Source organism: Globicephala melas, chromosome 18 (genome assembly GCF_963455315.2).
Source record: "Globicephala melas chromosome 18, mGloMel1.2, whole genome shotgun sequence".
Classification (NCBI taxonomy): Eukaryota; Metazoa; Chordata; class Mammalia; order Artiodactyla; family Delphinidae; genus Globicephala; species Globicephala melas.
In genome coordinates this window covers 48,909,529-48,929,611 of record NC_083331.1, presented here as the reverse complement: position 1 = coordinate 48,929,611, position 20,083 = coordinate 48,909,529, and positions in this window count along the sequence as shown.

Sequence of the window (20,083 nt, the reverse complement as noted above, 5' to 3'; positions counted from 1 at the left end):
TTGCCCCTGACCTTAGATAGCTCATTCTTGTATAGCATTCCTCTTTAAGGGTGTATCTGTATGCACAGTGGCTGGAGAGGGAAGAAGGATATTCCCTCACTTATTCTCCTTATTCTCATCAGACAGACAGCAAAGAGAACATTGCCTAATAATGGTAGTCTCTGAGATATTGCCCAAATGGAATTTTAGGCAGTATGATCCAAAAATTACTAGGAGTTCATGTTGCCAACCTCCCTCTATAGAAACGTCCTAATGCCTGACTGTACCCTGAGATTTTGCCTGAAAGTGCAGAAGAAAAGTGGCACATGTTAGAGCTATATTTATTATTCTCTCATCTTTGCCTACTTTGGAAGCCTTACGCAAAGGGGCTTATAACATAGACAGAGGTTCAGAGGATAGACTTGGTGGACCAAATCGATCTAACTTGGGTTACACTTTCTGTATAACATTAGATAAACATTTTGCCAGATAATTAAGATGGTGAGCCAGCTTTCTTTTGGTACATATTTTCTTATCTTTTCCTGTTGCCTTCTGGGAGAGTTTCTCCGTTTAACCTTGCAGCTCACAAATTTGTACTCCAGCACTTTCCATCCTAGTGTTTATCTTATTGCTCTGTTTAAAAATTCCAACTCTTGTATTTTTTCATACATAATATTTCCAGTGGGCTCCTTTTCTTATGACTTTCTGTTGATGTTTCATGTTACTAATGCCTTCTTTTATTGTCTCAAAGATATTTAAAGCCATGGTTATTTTTTATTTTTTTTAAACATCTTTATTGGAGTATAATTGCTTTATAATGGTTTGTTAGTTGCTGCTGTATAACAAAGTGAATCAGCTATATGCATATGTATATCCCCATATCCCTTCCCTCTTGCGTCTCCCTCCCACCCTCCCTATCCCACCCCTCTAGGTGGTCACAAAGCACCAAGCTGATCTCCCTGTGCTATGCAGCTGCTTCTCACTAGCCATCGATTTTACATTTGGTAGTGTATGTATGTAGCCATGGTTATTTTAAATTCTTTGTCATTCCCGCAATTCTGCATCAGGTATTGTTCCTTTTGTTGTCCCTATAGTAAGTTTGCTCCTCAGGTATCTATTTTGCTTTGTGCACTCAGATCCTAGCCCTAGATTCCACCTAGTCACCACCAAAGACATTTTACCTGAGTTTTGGGTTAAGTTTTCATCTTCAGATCCTCAGAGGAGCAGCCCTGGGCGGAGGCAGTTGGGCGGTGCTCTAGTGAGGAGAGGACTGAGGAGTGAAGAAAGCTCCAGAGCAGCTGATCTGCTCCCACTTACCTTCATTGACATTCCAGGCATATATGATGTTTGCTTTAAGCTGATGTTACCATGAGACCTGTGTTGGGACCAATTTCTGCAGTAAAGCACCAGGCAAAGACTGTCCCTGGGCAAGGCTTGGGAGAGATAAAAGCAGAATTTAAGAGCTTTCTTCCAGCTTATCCTCTGGTCACTCACTTCTCCTCTCCAATTTCAAGTCAATTTTCAGTTTCTTCAGTACTGCTCACAGTTTTTGATAATGGTAGCTTAATAATTCCGTTCCTCTCTAAGACTTTTGCTAGGGCTAATTTTGAGAGAGGAAGCAAGCTACTCTCTCTTTTTTGACCTCAGAATGCAACCATAAAATGGGTAGTTGTGGGTTCTTGAGTGTTTATGCCTCTGGATGATACGTTCCTTGAAGGCAGGGATCATAATTTGCCTCACCGCCTATTTTCTTTCTTTCTTTCTTTTTAAAAAATATTTATTTATTTATTTGGCTGCGTCGCGTCTTAGTTGCGGCACATGGGATCTTTAGTTGCGGCATGAGAACTCTTAGTTGCAGCATGTGGGATCTAGTTCCCTGAAGAGGTATCAAATCCGGCCACCTGCATTGGGAGCGCAGAGTCCTAACCACTGGACCACCAGGGAAGTTCCATCACTGCCTATTTTCCTTCACTTGTTTCTGCCCTTATCCCTTCTTGATTCTGTTAGTTAGAATGTAGGTTTAACTGTGACTCTCAAACAAGGTAGAAGTTTATTTTCCTCTCATGCAAAAGGCCGGTGGTAAGTGGTCTAGGTCTGTTACAATGGCTTTGCTTCACAGAGTCCCTAGGGAGCCAGTTTCTCTCCAGTTCACCTTGCTGGCATCCCTGGCATGTAGTCTAGGAAGGTGATGCCACTCCCCCTGCAGCACGTTGAAGGAGGGGATGAGGAATGATTAGCAAAGGATATATTCTAGTGTTGTTTTTGTTTGTTTTGAAAAGTTTCCAGGGAGCTGGCCCACAAAACTTGTTTTTATGTATCAGCCACTGCTTAAATGCATGGTTATATCCAGCTGCAAGGAAGCCGGAAAATAAGTCTTTCCTACGGCCAGCCACATACGCAGCTAAGAATTTTATACTTATGGATCAAGGGAAGAATAGGTATTGGCAGCAACCAGTAGTCTCTGTTATATCTTCCTTTCTGCCTTAGTTGATCTTGTCTTCTTATTTTCACTTGTTCCTTCCTCACCTTCATTCCTTCCCCCAATACTATTTAGTGCCTAGTGTACACCAGGGGCTGCATTAAATGTTTTATAACCTCAGTATTTTATTCTGCATTACCATCATTTATCTGGAGGACAAAGATACTATGTTATGAGGAAGTCTCAGGGAGAAGCGTAGAGGTTGGATGCAGAAGTTCTGTTTGTTGTATGGAAACAGTTTCTTATTTTACAGGTAAAGAAACAGACCCAAGGAAATTATGTCAAAGATTTAGGTTGGCTTCTGCTTCTGCAACTTACTAAGCAGTTACAGACGTTCAGCATTTATTCATTCACCCAGTATGTCAAACACTCTGTCAGGTGGTAGGAATTCAACAATAAATAGGTGGTCAGAATCTCTGCCCTCAACTAGACTGGCGATTGCAGCCTAGTTGAGCAGCCAGGCAGTTAAACAAACAATTAGAGCATGTGTATTCCAATGTGGTAGGTTGGGATGTTCCATGCTTTTCTCGCTAGACAGCAATATATCCCAAACAAAACAAAGTAAAACCTTTCTTTCATTTATGTAGTGCTTCCCAGTGTAGCAAATGTTTTCAACATAGTAAATAAGTAAAAATTTCTTTTTTTTTTTAGGATTTCTAGGCAAGGGCAAATCATGACTTCAGTCACAGTGGTAGAAACAGTTTGGAGGGAAAGAGATCAATTTGACCAAAGCCTCGCTGTATCTAGGAGAATGGGAGAGGTAAATTTGGAGACATGGGTATCAAACCATGAGGAGCCTTTAATGGCAGATTAAAGTGTTTGGATTTAGACAACAGGGACCCTTTTCAAGTTTGCACCTAGAAAAATAACTTAGGAACATGGTATTTTAGTACTGAGATGGAGAGGCAGGAGCTGGAGACGTTTACGTTTGAGGACTGGAATATTGACAATGGGAGGAGAAGCAGTAACTGGTCGATGTGATGTGAGAGCTCTTAGGAAGGAAAGATGGGGTTGAAGGGCAGCTGTGATGCTCATCAGTGAGAGGCTCTGCTATTCTTGATCAAAACATCTGGTATGTTCCATGGGGGAGGAAGTGTATGTCCTCCGTGAGTATTCTTCAGCAGTTTTATGGGCTCCAGGGAGTGTTTTTGGGTAGAGGGGGAAAGGTAGGGGAAAGGTACAGGAAGGGGAACCTGTACCATCCTAGGCTTGCAGGAAAAATGGGAGGCTGGTGTGGTTTATATTGTGATCAGATCGTGAAAATGTTGTGTTATGCTCGTTTGTTTCCTGGGCATTATGTCTAGGGGAGCCCTGACACAGGTTTGCTTTGGGAAATCCATCATTTAATACCTAGACTGACTGACAGACTGACTTATTGATTGATTGATTATTCTTAATGCTGATGCCCATGACGAACCCACTTTATAACTTGGAAAATATAGTTTCTTTATACATTGTCAAAGAGGTAAACATCTGGGTTGAGTGCCTTACTCAAAGATGAGAAAATGACAGTTCAGAATCAACTGAAAGGATGGCCAATCCTTGCAGAGAAATATTTTCCATCTCAGTTTATTTTGGACATTGAATTGTCCATCCTAAATTTCAATAAATGAAACAATTATCAAATTTCAACGTAAGCTTTAATTTAAGGCTGGGAGGAGTCAGGAAGGATAAAACAGCCCAAGCAGTGTCAGGGTATTTGTGTGGAGAGCATGTTATTGGATAAGATGACCTGAAAATGCTTTCCCCTCTGGATATACTGTCTTTGGTTTTTTTGTTGTTGTTCTGTATTTTAAAAAAATTTGAGTCATTCATAAAATATCTTAGCTGTAGAAAAAAGATCTGTTTAGTATAAATGAGAAATCTACCTTTAAATTCATCTATCTTCTATACCACTTAGAAATTGTGTTCACCTGCAAGTAACAGAGATTTGAAATACAGTGGGTAAAACAGACAAGGATATTTTTCTCTTGTACAAAGGAATTCTCAGGTAGGCAGTTTCATGAAACCTCTAGGGACCAAGACTTTTTGGCACCACTGTATTAAGAAAATGGCTTCTTCCATCCTTGAGTTTACCTCAGGGTCCTAGGTGGCTGCTGGAGATCTAGACGTCATCTTCACATTCCAGGCAGGAGGAAAAATGAGGACATTCTGCATCACTTCCTTTAAGTATGTATTTTTTTAAATAAATCTGTTTCTTTATTTTTGGCTGTGTTGGGTCTTCATTGCCGCACGCGGGCTTTCTCTAGTTGTGGCGAGCAGGGGCTACTCTTCATTGCGGTGCGCAGGCTTCTCATCACGGTGGCTTCTCTTGTTGCGGAGCATGGGCTCTAGGCGCGTGGGCTTCAGTAGTTGTGGCACACGGGCTCAGTAGTTGTGGCTCCTGGGCTCTAGACCTCAGGCTCAGTAGTTGTGGCGCACAGGCTTAGTTGCTCCACAGCATGTGGGATCTTCCCAGACCAAGGCTCGAACCCGTGTCCCCTGCATTGGCAGGTGGATTCTTAACCACTGCGCCACCAGGGAAACCCTAAGTATACTTATGAAAAGTTGCCTACAGTACTTCTACTTGTATCTCATTGGCCAGAACTTAGTTATGTGACCACACCTATCTGCAAGAAAAACTGAGGGGGCAGTTCTGGGAGCCATGGTGCTCAGCTGGAATATCAGCATTCTGTTGTTACTAAGGTGGAGCCCAACCTTATTATTAAGAAAGAAAGAAAGAAGGACTGAATATTGGAAGGCAACCAGCAGTCTCTGTCCTCTTCTTAGAATAACTTAAGTATGGGAAATATGTCCAAACCTCCATGGCTAGCAAAGCAGGAGAGAGGTAATGGACTTTGTGTCCGATAAAGGTTATGAGAGAAAAATCTGTAGAGTGAGAAGGAAAACAAAAAGATATAGAGATTCCAGAGTTTGAGGGTTAGAATATTTTCAAACTGCCCAATCTGGGAAATCTCCCGTGTACCGTGTCAGCAACTTAGCATTGGCCGTGTGACAAGTTCACACCAAGGGAGGTTGGTAGCACGGTTGCATGTTCCATCCTTGCAGGGAGCATCATTCACATAGAATATACGTTTGAGTGGTGTCCCTGAAATCACGCAATGCACAACAGCCCTGGCTGCTGTCATCTGGAGTTTCTGACACTGCAGTCTGACCCTATTCTTTCATTTAAGGGGACCTAGCAGAAGCAGGCAGCTCAGAGTGATCTTCTAAGGGCAATTCATTGTATCCTCTGTTTCTTCAGTGAGGAAACTTACAAGGGTAAAAAAGAGGGGTGAGAGGGAGGGAAGGGAATGGGATGACAGCCAGGCTGCTGTTTTAAAAGTCTGCATGGCTGGAGGTCTTTATTGATTAGCTTCATACAGTTTAGGGAGGAAATTAGAAATTGTAGCTGAAAGCTTTACATTTTCATCCGCAACATTTGAGAATGTAGACCATTCTCGTCTAGAAATTTTTTCCTTGGCATCCATGACTTTACTCTCCCGCTTCTTCTCCTGTCTGATTGCTTAATCTCACTCTTCCTGTGGGATCTTTTTTGGGGGCAGCCCCTTAGATGTTGGTGCTTTTGTGTCTCCTGTCCATCCCTTTTTCTCTTTACATATTCTTCAATGACCTCATCACTTTCAGTTCTCCGATCATGCTCTACGTGCTTGTAGAAAGTTAGAAGTATAACCTAGATGTGCGAAAGTGTAGCTTTCCTTATTTTTAGTAAATGATTCAATTGTGCTCAGTTGTCTTTCTGCCAGTTCTCCTACTGGTGGTAGAAAAATTTTAAATGTAAACTAGGCAATTAAATTAACTTATTCTCTTCCCGTTCTAATGTCTCTTTCAGATAAATAGTAAGTCAGTTCAACTTTCTTTTAATTCTGTCTCTTCCCTCACAAAGAGCCTTTTTCCTCATCACTACCTGCTCCCGAGTGAGTGTGGATGTAGTGGGTTCTTGTAAGTCTTTTCCTGCTGATGGAAGCATGTACTGGTTTATGGAACAAGGATGTACTAGATTCAGTAGGGTGGAAGAGGAAAGTTTCTCATCATTACCCTATTCACTTGGACTCATTCTTATTCTCCACTTGCCAGGAGAAAATTTGGTTAGGACTCAAGATTTCTTCTGGTCATGTTTAGATAATAAAATGTCCAGTCTAGTTTATTAATCATATAACACCTAACTCCAATCCAATTTGTTTTCTCTCCACTCCTGTGGTTATGCTTTGATCAGTGAGTATTGATAATTACGATAACACCCTTCAGAAGAAATGTTCTAAATACACAGGACCTTATGATGGCAAGAATTAATAAATGTTAATATGCATTTTTTTACATATTAAATGTAATAAGGGAAGGTATAATGAGAATAAAAGACTGGAATCTTTTTTGAATCTTTCCTTTGAATTTTTAAATGAATCTTGGAAACTTCCAGTGGGAGGAAGGAGTATTTTGTTCTCTATTTCTTCATTTAATGGCCAGCTGTTTTTGAAGACTCTCCAGGGAAGGAAAGATGTAACTAAAAAAAAAAAGATTTTACCTCGGATTCATTTTGTATCTGGTGTTGACGTTCTCCAGCTGTGGCAGATACCAGACGTTGACCCTTTTCTCATAGGGCGCTTTCGTGTGTTTTTAGCGGCCTCCTCGTGGCCGGTTGCCAAGTTGCAGTTTGCTCGCCTTCAGGCTCACCTGCTCTGGCGGTCACCTCTGATCATCACTAGCACCCCCAGCCCCCAGGGCCCCCGGTTCCTGAGATTGGCCCCTCTGTGTTGCTCTTGCAGGGTTTCTTGGGAGAATTTCTCTCAAGATGATGCAGCTCAGCTCTCCCGTGAGGCGTACCTCTGGCCCGTGGAGAATTCACAGAACTTCTTTCTTGCTCAGGTGAGGCAAGTCCTCTAGTCTCCCTTGTGCGGGTGAGGAGAATGAAGCCTGTCATACTGAAATCTCTCCAAGGAAACCCTCAGTCTCTTCACTTTCTCTCCGATAGCCTGGCGGTTGTTCATGGGTGGACTCTGGCACCACTGTTCACACATTTTAGGCCACTGATCTGCCAACTTTTTGACTTACAGACCACTTAAACTTATTTTGAAAATTCAGCTCTGTGCCCCTTCCACATTTTTATGTTGCTATCTAAACTTTTTAATCATAAATTTAAACTGTACCAAAGGATGTAATTTTTTACTTATTATAAGTATCAGTATTTTAAAATAAAACCATTACATTATTCTTTTAAATGTACCTAGTGGATACATAGTAATTAGATGCCCTCTACCGTCTTTTAAATAAATCAAGATGACCCACTCTCACACTACCCCCCACACATAAAACGGATAACTTTTTTTTTAACAGAGATTTTACATTGTTCTGTTTTCCCCCTTGAACTCCTTTTTCCCATTTCACTTCACCTAAAGAATTTTTCCTCATGTAATATGTTTTGAAGCTTTCCAGTCTTTTATTCTCATTATTTTCCTTCAATAAAAATGCATATTTAAATTTAAATTTTTAATTTCCTGTGATTATAAGGTACTTTAGAAAATGTCTTCTAAAGTGTGTTATCATAACAATTTATTAATACTCACTTGATCAAAGCGTAAAAATATTACAAGTTCTGATAAATACATCCTAACCATGAAAGTGAACTTGTATCAGACATGTGCTTTCTAAAAAGAGATGAGACCTTTCTTCTTCTTTTTCTTCTCCTCCTCTTCCTCTACCTCCTCCTCGTATTTGTTCTTTGTCCTTCAGTTTTGAGGATTTAGTGGAAATCAGCAATGACGGTAAAAGAAAGTATTGGGTCATGAGTTAGTGTGGGGTTACAAAAGATTCATTACAACTCTTAATTGCATTATTGCAGTGAAATGTACAATGCCTTCCTATTAAGTAAATCCAGGTAAAAAGTACAGGGTAGCAGGGAGTCATTGAGGAGAGAAGAGGTTAATGAATGACAAAGCAGTAAAAATCGAAGAGATATTTAGAGTGTTCAGTAATCTTTTGGCACAAGTCAAAAAAATTAACAATCTGAATACAAGTTCACGAAAATACAATACTCTAATTTATATTCCTTTACCTCAAAAATATAATATTCACCTGTTATCAGTAAACTTGGAATTTTCCACCTTTTCATTCTAGAAGTCATGTAAAATATGCTGCTGAGACTCAAACCTGGGGCATGGTGAACAGCAACTGAACAGACATGAATATATACTTATACTGTGTCTTTGGGATCATGGAGTTGCTCACAATCCAAACGATACACCAGAGTTGAGTTAGAGATGGGTGACGTATTTGCCTTTCTTGTGAAGAAGTAGAGAAGGGATAGTGTAGAAATCTATATACATATATATATATATATATATAAAATCTAGAAATCAATTTCCTAAAACCATCTCTGGCCGTGTACTTCTTTAGAAGCCCTGGTGTACTTGCAGGTGTCCCTGTACTTCAGTAGTTACTGTTTTAGGGAATGACTTCTCCATTTAGGATGTGTGGGGTTCTTGATGCCAACTACCTACTCATCCTTTGAGGCTTCTGCCAAAACTCTGAGCAGCAGGGAATGCCATGTAACTTCCCATTTCACACATACATACATCCCCCGGGAGGAGAATCTATAGCTCTTATTGGGTTTATAAGGGTCTCCTTACTCAAAGGGTTAAGAAGTGCTGACTGGCAGATAGACTTCCTTTTGTAATCCTGCTAGGCAACTGTGAATGCAACGTACGACTCTAGATTGTGTACTGTACGTAACATTTCTGCCTCGTTTTGATTCTTCTGCAGACCAAATGGTTTGTTTCTGTCAAGTTCTCCCCATATCCACTGGGGACTCAGCTGCCATTCCACAGGGCATGGAGTGCAAATTAGTTATTCAGACTCCACTGGCAAACAGTGAGAGTACTGCGCAATCTGTTATTCCGTCTAAATATCTGTGGCACAAACAATCACTTAGACATGATTATAGTTATTTGATGCTACAACTTAATTTCATGATAAAATTGTAGTATTTATTATCTCTCTGCTGGTTTTGATAAGATCTTGTCTCACAAAGGAGTCGGTTTGCTCAAAATCAGATATCTGTTGTAATTTGCACAACGCACACACCAAATGTGGGACGTTTTTGTAGGAAGGCAAAAAGACCAATGGCAGGACTACATCGTGTTTTATTTAGAAAAATGCTGCCCAGCCAGGAAGGTTTAAGGAGCAGGCTTCAGGCTAGGTGCAGAAGTAGCTGGAAGACAGGGGGGACACGCATTTGAAAAATTCCTTAACCTTGGCCAAGACCTACCCAGGTAAAAAGATGACACAAAGGAAGGGAGAAAAGTGCCTCCTAATCTAATGGAACTAAGGGAACCACCAAGCTGTCAATTCACTGAGCTGTAGATGCAGAAACAGAATGGAGCCTTTCAATTCTGCTGCCTTCTCCCTGGGGTTAGAGACCGGTTGCCATGGATATCCTGGATCCCTGCAGCTAATGGGAGGGAGATCTGTAGTCTGGTATCCTGGGGATCCGCCAGGGTGAAACATGAAATGGAGGCCTGTGGGTGCGGTGGTGGAGGGCTGGGAGGCCAGAGGTCAGAGGGTCCGCTTCCAGCAGAGCTAAAGCTGATTTTATTTCAAGTCACATTCATTTGGCAATCTATATTTTCCTGGAAAACCAGACCTTTTCGTCCCTCCCCTACTGAGCAAAAAGAATCTTCCTTCTTAAAATGGTTCTGATCACAGCACTAAGTGGTGTGTGCCACAATTAGATGTGCAAGGATGCTTCAGAGAAGGATTTTTTTCAACGTAATTTTTTTTTAAGGGGAGGGGAAGAGGGAAAATAATTTTAGTTTGGTTCAGAGATTAAGTCGTTTAAAAATACCCCATAGCAAGTAGCATGAATGAATAAGAAAGTTTCTGATTTATTCTGTTTCATCTGAAAATATTATTTGGTGTCTGGCTCCCCCTTTCTTTCCAGTAACTCATGGCCAGGTCAGCCCTTTCTCTACTCCCTGTGTCTGCCTTTCATTCTGCCTCTGTTTTTAACCGGGTCAAAGCAAAACCACTTTCCCTCCCCATAGTCTCTTGGAGAATTCCTTTCTCTGGCTGGATAACGGAGCACTTTAAAGTCAAGTTCTTGGACAGTGGTCTCTAGTCCTGATAAGCACGTGGTGCCTCTGCCCTGACCTTCTGAGCTTTCTTCTCAGAAGAGCATGGAAACAACGATATCGTCCTCGTTAGATGATTTCAGTGAGCAAAGGATTCAGCAGTTACTGTTCATGCCACGTTTATCTGCAAATGCCTTCTGCCTTCACTGAAAGAGTTGCTCCAATGCAGATTAAATAAATCTTAATCACCAGTGCTGCCTGACGAGGTGGACAGGTGCAGGTTGAAGAATAGGACTGTGCTCGGTGTTTAATGTGTGTATTGATTTTAATATACCATGTAATCTTCACTTGGCACTCACCCTGTAGCTGGTTGGCAAGGGCAACAGAGTATGGTTGGCCTCTGCTAGTCCTTGAGTCCCAAGCAAAGAACTGCAGATTTAATATTATCAGTCTGTCCTGATGGAAAGCATGAGGACTTGGACACATTTCCTTATAGGCCAAACTTAAGGAAGTTCAGTGGTTTGAAATCTGAGAGAAGTAGTTTCCCAGACCCAAATAAGCATGTGTTGGCCAAGGAAACACATCAGAGTTCTGCCAGTTGCCAAGAATCACTGCGATTCATCCGTTATAAATCCCCCTTCTTCCTGTTGCCCAATCCATCAGACATGGACCACGTTTATCAGACATTAAGGTAAATACCTGGTGATCATCTCCCAGCCAAGGTGTCTTTTTTTTAAATTGAGGAAGCTGCAGTGGTCCTCTGCAAAACTCCACATTCTTTACAGCTCTGCAGCATTCTGCACAACTCGGTGGCCATCAGAAGATTGTATCTTTCTTTATCCGTGGGCTCTTTCATGGCCACCCCGGGTCTCTGTGAATCAGGCACCATTCAGAGGATTTGAAAGCAGAGCCTGAGTTGGGGTAGAGAGTATGGGAGGCGAGCATGGAGATGGATCCCCCATGCCCAGCCCCGTTTTTGACAGTCAAAGCATCTCATTCCTGCTCTTTCAGAAGGAAAAGGGATCATCTGCTTAGTTCTCCAATAGCTGGAGGGACAAAAGACTTAGATTCTAGTTCTGGCAGTAGTAGAAATTAATGGCATGGCCATAGGACATTCATGAAATAACTTACAGGTCATATTTTTCTCAACTGTAAAATGATGGGGTTGAACTATATGGTGTCTCAGTGTTGCTTCCAATTCCTGATTTTATATGAGAGCATTCAAATAATCTAGAAGCGAGGAAGAACATGCCTCATCCGAAGAAGAACTCCAAAGAGAAATCTGACAGACTTGACAGCACAAAACAGAAAAATATCTGTATATCCAATAAATATCCAAATGCTAGAATAAAAATTAAAAGGTAAATATGCATAACATGTGACAAAGGATTAATGTCTTCATTATATAAAACACTTAAAATCATTAAGAAGTTGTTTAAGAACACAATCACAAAAGTATTGAAAAATCCAATACATAGGGGAAAATAATGTTCAACTTTATCAATGATTAAAGAAAATAAAAACAATATGCTATTTCTAGCCTGCATACTGGCAATCTAACACTATATTTAGTGATGGTAAGTATACAAAGAAGGTAAAGACAGAGTTGTTCTCCATCCCTGGCCTTTTGAAAAATCATTGGTAATATTATAAATTGCTACACTCTTTCTGTTAGTTATTTTGTCAGCAAGTTATAAAGAAATTCCATTTTCAGGAATTTATCCTAAGGAAATGAGTACAATATCTAGCTCTAGTTCTGTTAACCATAGCAAATTAATGAAAAAACCTAAATGTCCAACCATTGGCAATTGGTTAAATGAAAGATGCATTATGTAATGGAATACTGTATAAAAATTTAAGGAGATGGCATGTAAATGCTTCTCTTTGCATGGAAAGATATTTTATAATATATTGTTATTTGCAACAACTTATCAAATAGTATACAAAATATTATCAAATTGTTATTAAAATAATTATGGATACATGTACATATAGGTATAAAACAGTCTTGAATTATAGAGACCAGTGCATTAGTGGTGACTTTCTATGGGTAGAAAAATTTCTGGATTTCTTTGTACTTTAATTTTTATTTGTATCTTCTGTAATGAGAATTTATTGCTTTTGTATTAGAAAGCAAACATTTCGTTTAGTAGAAGACTTAAAATTCTACTATTTTAGAGGACTGCATGGTTAAATTAAATTCTCAGTTGGCACTCATCTATATATAAAGTTGTGACAGTAGTGGCAGATTAATTTACAACTCTGCAGTAATGATGTCAATAAAGGCAGTATATTTTTGTTCAGATTGATATAACTCAAGACATAGACATAATTGATGTTCATTTAGTAATTTCAAAAACACATAAGGGAATGTGTGAACAAGTATTCCCCCTGTCAAGTGTGAGAAGAAATAGGTTCCTAGCTGTTATAAGTGTTCTCAGATCTGCAAGAACAATTGTGTAGGTTGGAGGAACAAAAATGAAAGACATTTTATTAGATTTTATTGTAAATAAAATCTTAAAAAATCATATAGCAAAGTGCATATACAGTATTAATATTCCCATAGTAAATGCTATGAGAGTTTCAGAAGAATATCCTTCAAAACGGTTATTTTATTTGAGAGCAAACACATATATTAGAAGGAATTTAATCAATGTAAATTCACTCTTTGCCTGCAAAGCAAAATGATGGGTGACTCTCACAGTCTAGTGAAGTTTATCTATGTTGATTGACAAATCACTTAAGAATACTTACTGAAGTTACATTATGCAGCATGCCTTTCTTTTTAACCAATTTCTATTTATTTTATAATCTTTTTATTTGACAGTTCCAAATGTTGCCCTTTTATCACCATACCTCCCTCCCTCCTGTCCCCTTGGTGTTACCCCCTTCCCACCCCTAACCCTTGGCAATCATTAGTTTGTTCTCCATTTCTGAAATACTCATTTTAAAATGTTATATAAATACAATAGAATCATACAGTGCATAACTTTTTGAAATTGGCTTTTTTCACTGCAACCGAACCCCTGGAGATTCATCAAAGTTTTTGTGTGTATCAATAGTTTGTTCTGTTTTTTTTTTTTTCCTGCTGAGTAGTATTCCTGGGAATCCACAGTTTAACCATTCACCTCTTGGAGGGCATCTGGGCTATTTTCAGCTTTTGGCTATTATGAAGAAAGCTTCTATGAACTTTCATGTACAGGTTTTGGTGTACTACATGTTTTCACTTTTTATGAATAGAAGTCGAAGGGTGCAGTTGCTTGGTCATATGGTAATTGTACGTTTAGATTGGTAAGAAACTGCGAACTGCTTTCTAAAGAGGCTGTACCATTTTACATTCCCACTAGCAATGTATGAATGATCTGTTCTCCTCATCCTCAAAAGCATGTGGTGCCAACACCATTTTTTATTTTAGCCTTTCTCATAGGTGTATAGTGGTGTCTCTTTTGTTTTAATTTGTATTTCCCTGATTGCTTATGTTATTGACATATTTTGATGTGCTTATATGTCAGCTATATATTTTCTTCAGTTTAATGTCTGTTCATGACTATGACCCCTTTTCTAATTGGAGTTTTAGAAATCGTTGAACTTTTAGAGTTCTTTATATTCTAGATATTAGTCCTTTGTTGGATATGTATTCTCTGAGTCTGTAGCTTATCTTCTTATCCCCTTCACGCTGGTCATCACAGATCAAAAGTTTGTAATTTTGATGAAATTCAGTTTATCAATTTTATGATTAAAAACCATATCTTTTATGGATAGTGTTTTTGATGTCAGGTCTGAGAACTCTTTGCCTAGCCCTAGATCCCAAAGATTTTCTCTTATTCATTTGTCTAAAAGTTCTGTAGTTTATATTTTACATTTAAGCCCGTGATCCACTTTGAGTTAAGTTTTGTCCGTGGTGTGAGGTTTAGGTCAAAGTTCCTATGCTCTAGCACCATTTCTTAAAAAGGCTCTCCTTCCTCCATTGAATTGTTTGTACACCTTTGTCCAAAATCAGTTGAGCATATTTGTATGAATCTATTTATGGATTCTCTGTGTTCCACTGATCTATGTCTCTGTCCTTCTGTCCACATCATTCTGTCTTGATTAATATAGCCATATAATAAATCTTAATGTCATGTATTAATTTCATAGGGCCACTGTAACACATTACAAAACATTTGGTGGCTAAAAACAACAGAAATGTATTCTTTCACAGTTTTGGAGGCCAGAGTCTGAAATCATAGTGTAGACAGGGCTGTGCTCTCTCTGGAGGCTCTAGGGAAGAATTCTTCCTTGCCTCTTTCAGCTTCTGGTGACGATTGGCAATCCTCGGTTTCCTTGTACAGTACCTACATCACTTCAGTCTCTGACTCTGTCTTCACATCACCTTTTCCTCTGTATATATCTTCTCCTCTGTGTGTCTGTCCCAAACTCCCCTTGCCTCTCTCTTATAGGGATATGTGTAATTGTAATTAGGGCCCATCCAGATAATCTAGGATGAGCTCTTCCTCTCAAAATTTTTAACTTAATCACATCTTTTGCCGTATAAAACAATATTTACCCTTTCATCATATAAAATAATATTCACAGGTGTAAGGAATTAAGACATGGACATATATTCTGGGGGCTAATAATCAGCCCACTGCAATTAGGTAATTTCCTCCTACTTTATACTTCTTTTATCACGATTACAGATTGGTTAGCTTGTCTGGGGCCTGTGGCTTTTTATATAAATTTTAGAATAAGCATGTCTATGGCTACAAAAAACCTTGCTGGAATTTTGATAGGCACTGTATTAAGCCTTTGGATCAATTTTGAAAGAATTGACAACTTTGCTGTCTTCCAACCCATGAATATGGTATATCTCTCCATTTATTTAGATCTTTTAAAATTTCTTTCATTTCCATTTTGTAATGCGTTAGTCTGTACAGTTAAGTTTATCTGAGTATTTCATATTCTTTAGAGAGGTAGTAAATGGTATTGTGTTTTAATTTTTTTCCTACATGTTCAAGGATAGTACATAGAAATGTGATTGACTTTGTGTGTTGATCTTGTATACTGTGAACTTGCTGTAATCATTTGTTAGTTCTAGGGGTTTTTCTTTTTTTGTAGTATTTTTTAGGTTTTCTCCACAAACAGTCATGTCATCTGCAAATGGAAACAGTTTTATTTCTTCCTTTCCCATTTGCATGCCTTTTATTTCTTCCTCTTGCCTTACTGCAGTGGCTAGAACTTTCAGTACTACCTAGAATAAGGGTGGTGAGAGTGGGCATTCTTGTTTTGCTCCCAAACCTTTTGGGAAAGCATTCAGTCTTTCCCCATTAAGTGTGATGTTACCTTTAGTCTTTTTGTAGGTGGCTTTATCAGGTTGAAGTAATAGCACTATATTCCTTACTTGCCAAAGGTTTTATCATGAGTACGTGTTAGATTTTGTCAAATGCTTTTCCTGTATCTGTTGATATGACCTTATGATTTTGCTTCATTAGATTGTTATGGATTACACTGACTGATTTTCAAATGTTGAACCAGCGTAGCATATCTAGAATAAACCCCACTTGGTCATGGTGTACAATTATTTTGTGCATTGTTGGATTTGGGCTGCTATTATTTTGTTAAGGATTTCTGCATCTATGTTTATGAGATCTGTTAGTCTGCAGTTTTCTTTGTTCTTTTTGTCTTTGAGACTTCCTCTTTGATTCATGGCTTATTTAGAAGTATGTTGTTTAATTAAATATTTTTTCTTGAGTTTTTTTATTACCTAGGGTATGGTCTAGAGGAAAAAAATATGTGTTCTGCTGTTTTTGAGTAGAGTGTTCTATGTATGTTGATTAGGTTCTGTTGGCTGGTTGTGTTGTTTAGATGTCTTATATCTTTGCCAATTTTCTGTCTAGTAAGTCTATCAGTTTTTGGCTCCTGTAATTTGAGACTTTGTTATTTTGTGAGTATATATTTAGGATACTTATATCTTTCTGGTGTATTGATACTTGTATTATTATGTCTTTGTCTCTAGTAATTTTTTTTGCTCTGAAGTCTACTTTATCAAATATTAATATAGCTACTGCTTTTTAAATTTAATGTTTGCATGATTCTGTATATTTTATATAAAATTTTCCATCCTTTTACTTTCAATATACCTGTCATTGAATTTGAAGTAAGTTTCTTTCAAACAGCATTTGTTGGTCATTTTAAAAATGCACTCTGCCAATTACTGTCTTTCAATTGGTGCATTTAGGCCATTTGTGTATAAGGTAAAATTGATAAGTGAGTGCTTAAGTCTGCCATTGTAATGTTGTTTTTTTGTTTCTCGCCCTCTTGTTTTTGTCTTGTAGATTACTTGAACATTTTTTAGGATATCATCCTGGCTTACTTATAGTGTTTCTCAGTGTATCTTTTTATATCTATTTATTGTGTTTTTGAATATATCTCTTGGTATGGTTTTCATAGTGGCTGCTTTGAGTATTATGATATACGGAATGGCTGATCACAGTCTGTTGGTATGGAAAGCAGACTGTTCCTCACACCCTACCCTCCAAAGATATCTATGTCCGAATCCTTGAAACCTATAAATAAGTAAGATGCTTTGAAGATGTGATTAAGTTAAGACTCCTGAGATGGGAAGAACATCCTGTATTATTCAGTGGGTGCAGTATAACAGAGTTTCTTACCAGAGGGAGGCAAAGAGTTTTAGAAAGGGATGTGATGACAGAAGCAGAAGCTGGAGAGTCAGAGAGAATTTGGAAGTTTCTATGCTCCTTGCTTTGAAGATGGAAGAAGGGGCCATGAGCCAAGGAATGCAGTTCTATCTTGGAAATTTTGTCTATTGTGTTCGGAGTTTCAGGGTCCTAATTAAATGTTTTACTTTACCAGGCTGTCATGCTGTTTAACATGCAGACCCTAGACTCCTTTTGGGGCAGGGGGGGAGGCTGTTGTTATAACGACAGCTTAATTTTCAGAGCTGTTGAATGATTATTTCAGTCAGCTTGATTAATCTTTTGCTGCTGGAGCTCCCCCTGGTGCTTGCTGAGGGGATGGAGGAGTTTCCCCAGGCTGGGCTATTCCAGCGCGGGGAGGAGTCTCAGGACTGTGGGGTCAAAGGGGCTTCCTTGACCTCCTTACTTGCTGTGCCTGGCTCCTCTTTCAGCATCCCTGGGTATCTCTGGTATCTTTAGTGGGGAAGGGGAGTCTTAGGCCAAATGGCAAAGGAGAGGGGTTCCTCAGGCCGCCTGCTGTTAACTGGGCTCCTGATGGCTCTCTCTTGCTGGTTCTTCGGGTTTTGCGTGATGTCAGAGCGGCTCCCATTGATTTCAGGGGAGGAAGGAGCCTACCTTGGCTGGCTTTTGGTGCTGGGTAGGAGGTCTAAGTGTGCTGGGTCTGGTGACTTACAAATTGTGTTGGGGTCGGAGGAGGGGTACACAGCACCCTGCCTCCATGTTGTCCCTCCAGTCTTGGGGTTCCAAGCAAGATTGCCTTCTTACCACCTTTCAGAGTTCTCCTTGCATTATTTCCAGGTTTATAGTGTCTCATGGGAACAGAGAGAAACAAGTCTATGACTTTTTGTTCAGACCGGAAATCACTGTTCAGCTTTTGATAATATCAAATTGTGTTGTTTTTTTTTTTTCCTTCCCCGGAGAAGGTCCACTGTGTCTGAGGAACTGGAAGAAAGTATCTTAAGAGGAGTGAACTGAGTATAGAGTGAAATGAGGTTGGAGAATAGGAGGGCCTGATCATACAAAACAATATCAATTGTGTTAGGGAGTTTGGATTTTAGTCCAGGTGCAGCAGGAATCCATGGTAAGGTTTTAAGCAATGGAATGACTTGATCTGTTTTTATTTTAGATTATTTCAGTTTCTATCTGGAAAATTATGTGACATAAAGCAATTGCCTGCTAGGCTGAGACATGCTGGTTACTTGAACAAAGATAGAGCTGGAGAGAAGTAGACAGTTGAATACATTAGGTATAGATTTTGAGATGGATTGGCTATGGTATAGGAATGAAAGGGCCATGCCACAAATGCCTCTTAAAGCTCTGGCTTAATGAACTGTGTGAGTGAGGAAAGACAAGAAGGGGAATGGATGTAAGGGGCACTGCAAGATTTGGCTTTGAGATGGATTTTACATCGCCAGCTAGAGATGTCAAGGAGATGTTTGTAAATATCAGATCTTGAGCTCAGAAGAGAGGAATGGACTAGAAATACAGATGAGGGAAATATCAGATAACAGGTAATATGGAAACTGCAGGAGTGAATCAGGTCCCCTTGGAGAAAATATAGAGTGAAAAGAGTTGAGTTCGCTGTGCAGAGCCCTGAGGCAAATTAACATTTAATTGTTAGAGGAGGAGGAATGTGCCAAAGAAAATCAGCAGCAGCAGCAGCAGCAGCAGCATCCAGAGAGAGACAGGAAGAAAGCCAAGATGTGCTTCCCGTCTCTATAAGAATGTATTTCAAATTCTCATCACATTAGTCACCCATAAGGATGACGAACAAAGCACAACGTCACAAAAACACTCCCCCTCATAATATAATGAAGTTCCCTAATTATTCAGTTACATTATTGCCAATTACGTTAAAAAAATTAGAGGAGAAATTCCTCTGTGCCCACAAGCTCTCAAAAATTTGGAAGATAATATATAAAAATGTTAACAGAGATTATATCTAATAATGGACTTAGGAAAAAATTTTACTTTTTCATTTCAATTTTCTAAATTTTGAATTTTTTTCTATAATCATCTAATAAAAAATTGTCTACATTTATCTTATTTTCTTTGTGAGAAAAATCATCCTCCTTCCTTCCTTCCTTCCTTCCTTCCTTCCTTCCTTCCTTCCTTCCTTCCTTCCTTCCTTCCCTCCTTCCCTCCTTCCCTCCCTCCCTCCCTCCCTCCCTCCCATACCTGGCCACTTCTCCCCACCCTGACTCCCACTTCTCCATCCAAACTGCCACCTTGTCTAAACTGCCTCAGTGGTTCCTATACATTTTCCCCATATCTTCTTTCTCCTGTCCATCTATGTAGCCAAAGTTCCCTTTCAAAAACTCATACCAGATGATGTCACTCCCAGTTCCTTTACTCACTTCCCAGTTGTTTTATTCTGTTTTTTATTTTCTTGTTGTTGTTTTGTTTTTGTTTTAACCTTTTATTTTATGCTGGAGTACAGTTGATTAACAATGTTGTGTTAGTTTCAGGTGTACAACAAAGTGATTCAGTTTTTTATATATATATATATATATATACACACACACATGTATCTGTTGTTTTTCAAATTTTTTTCCCTATTAGGTTGTTACAGAATATTGAGCAGAGTTCCCTGTGCTATACAGTAGGTCCTTGTTGGTTATCTATTTTAAATATAGCAGTGTGTACGTGTCAATCCCAAACTCTCTAACTATCCCTCCCCCCCTTTCCCCCTGGTAACTGTAAGTTCGTTCTCTAAGTCTGAGAGTCTGTTTCTGTTTTGTAAATAAGTTCATTTGTATCATTTTTTAAAGATTTTGCATATAAGTGATATCGTATGGTACTTCTCTTTCTCTGTCTGACTTACTTCACTCAGTATGACAATGTCTAGGTCCACCCATGTTACTGCA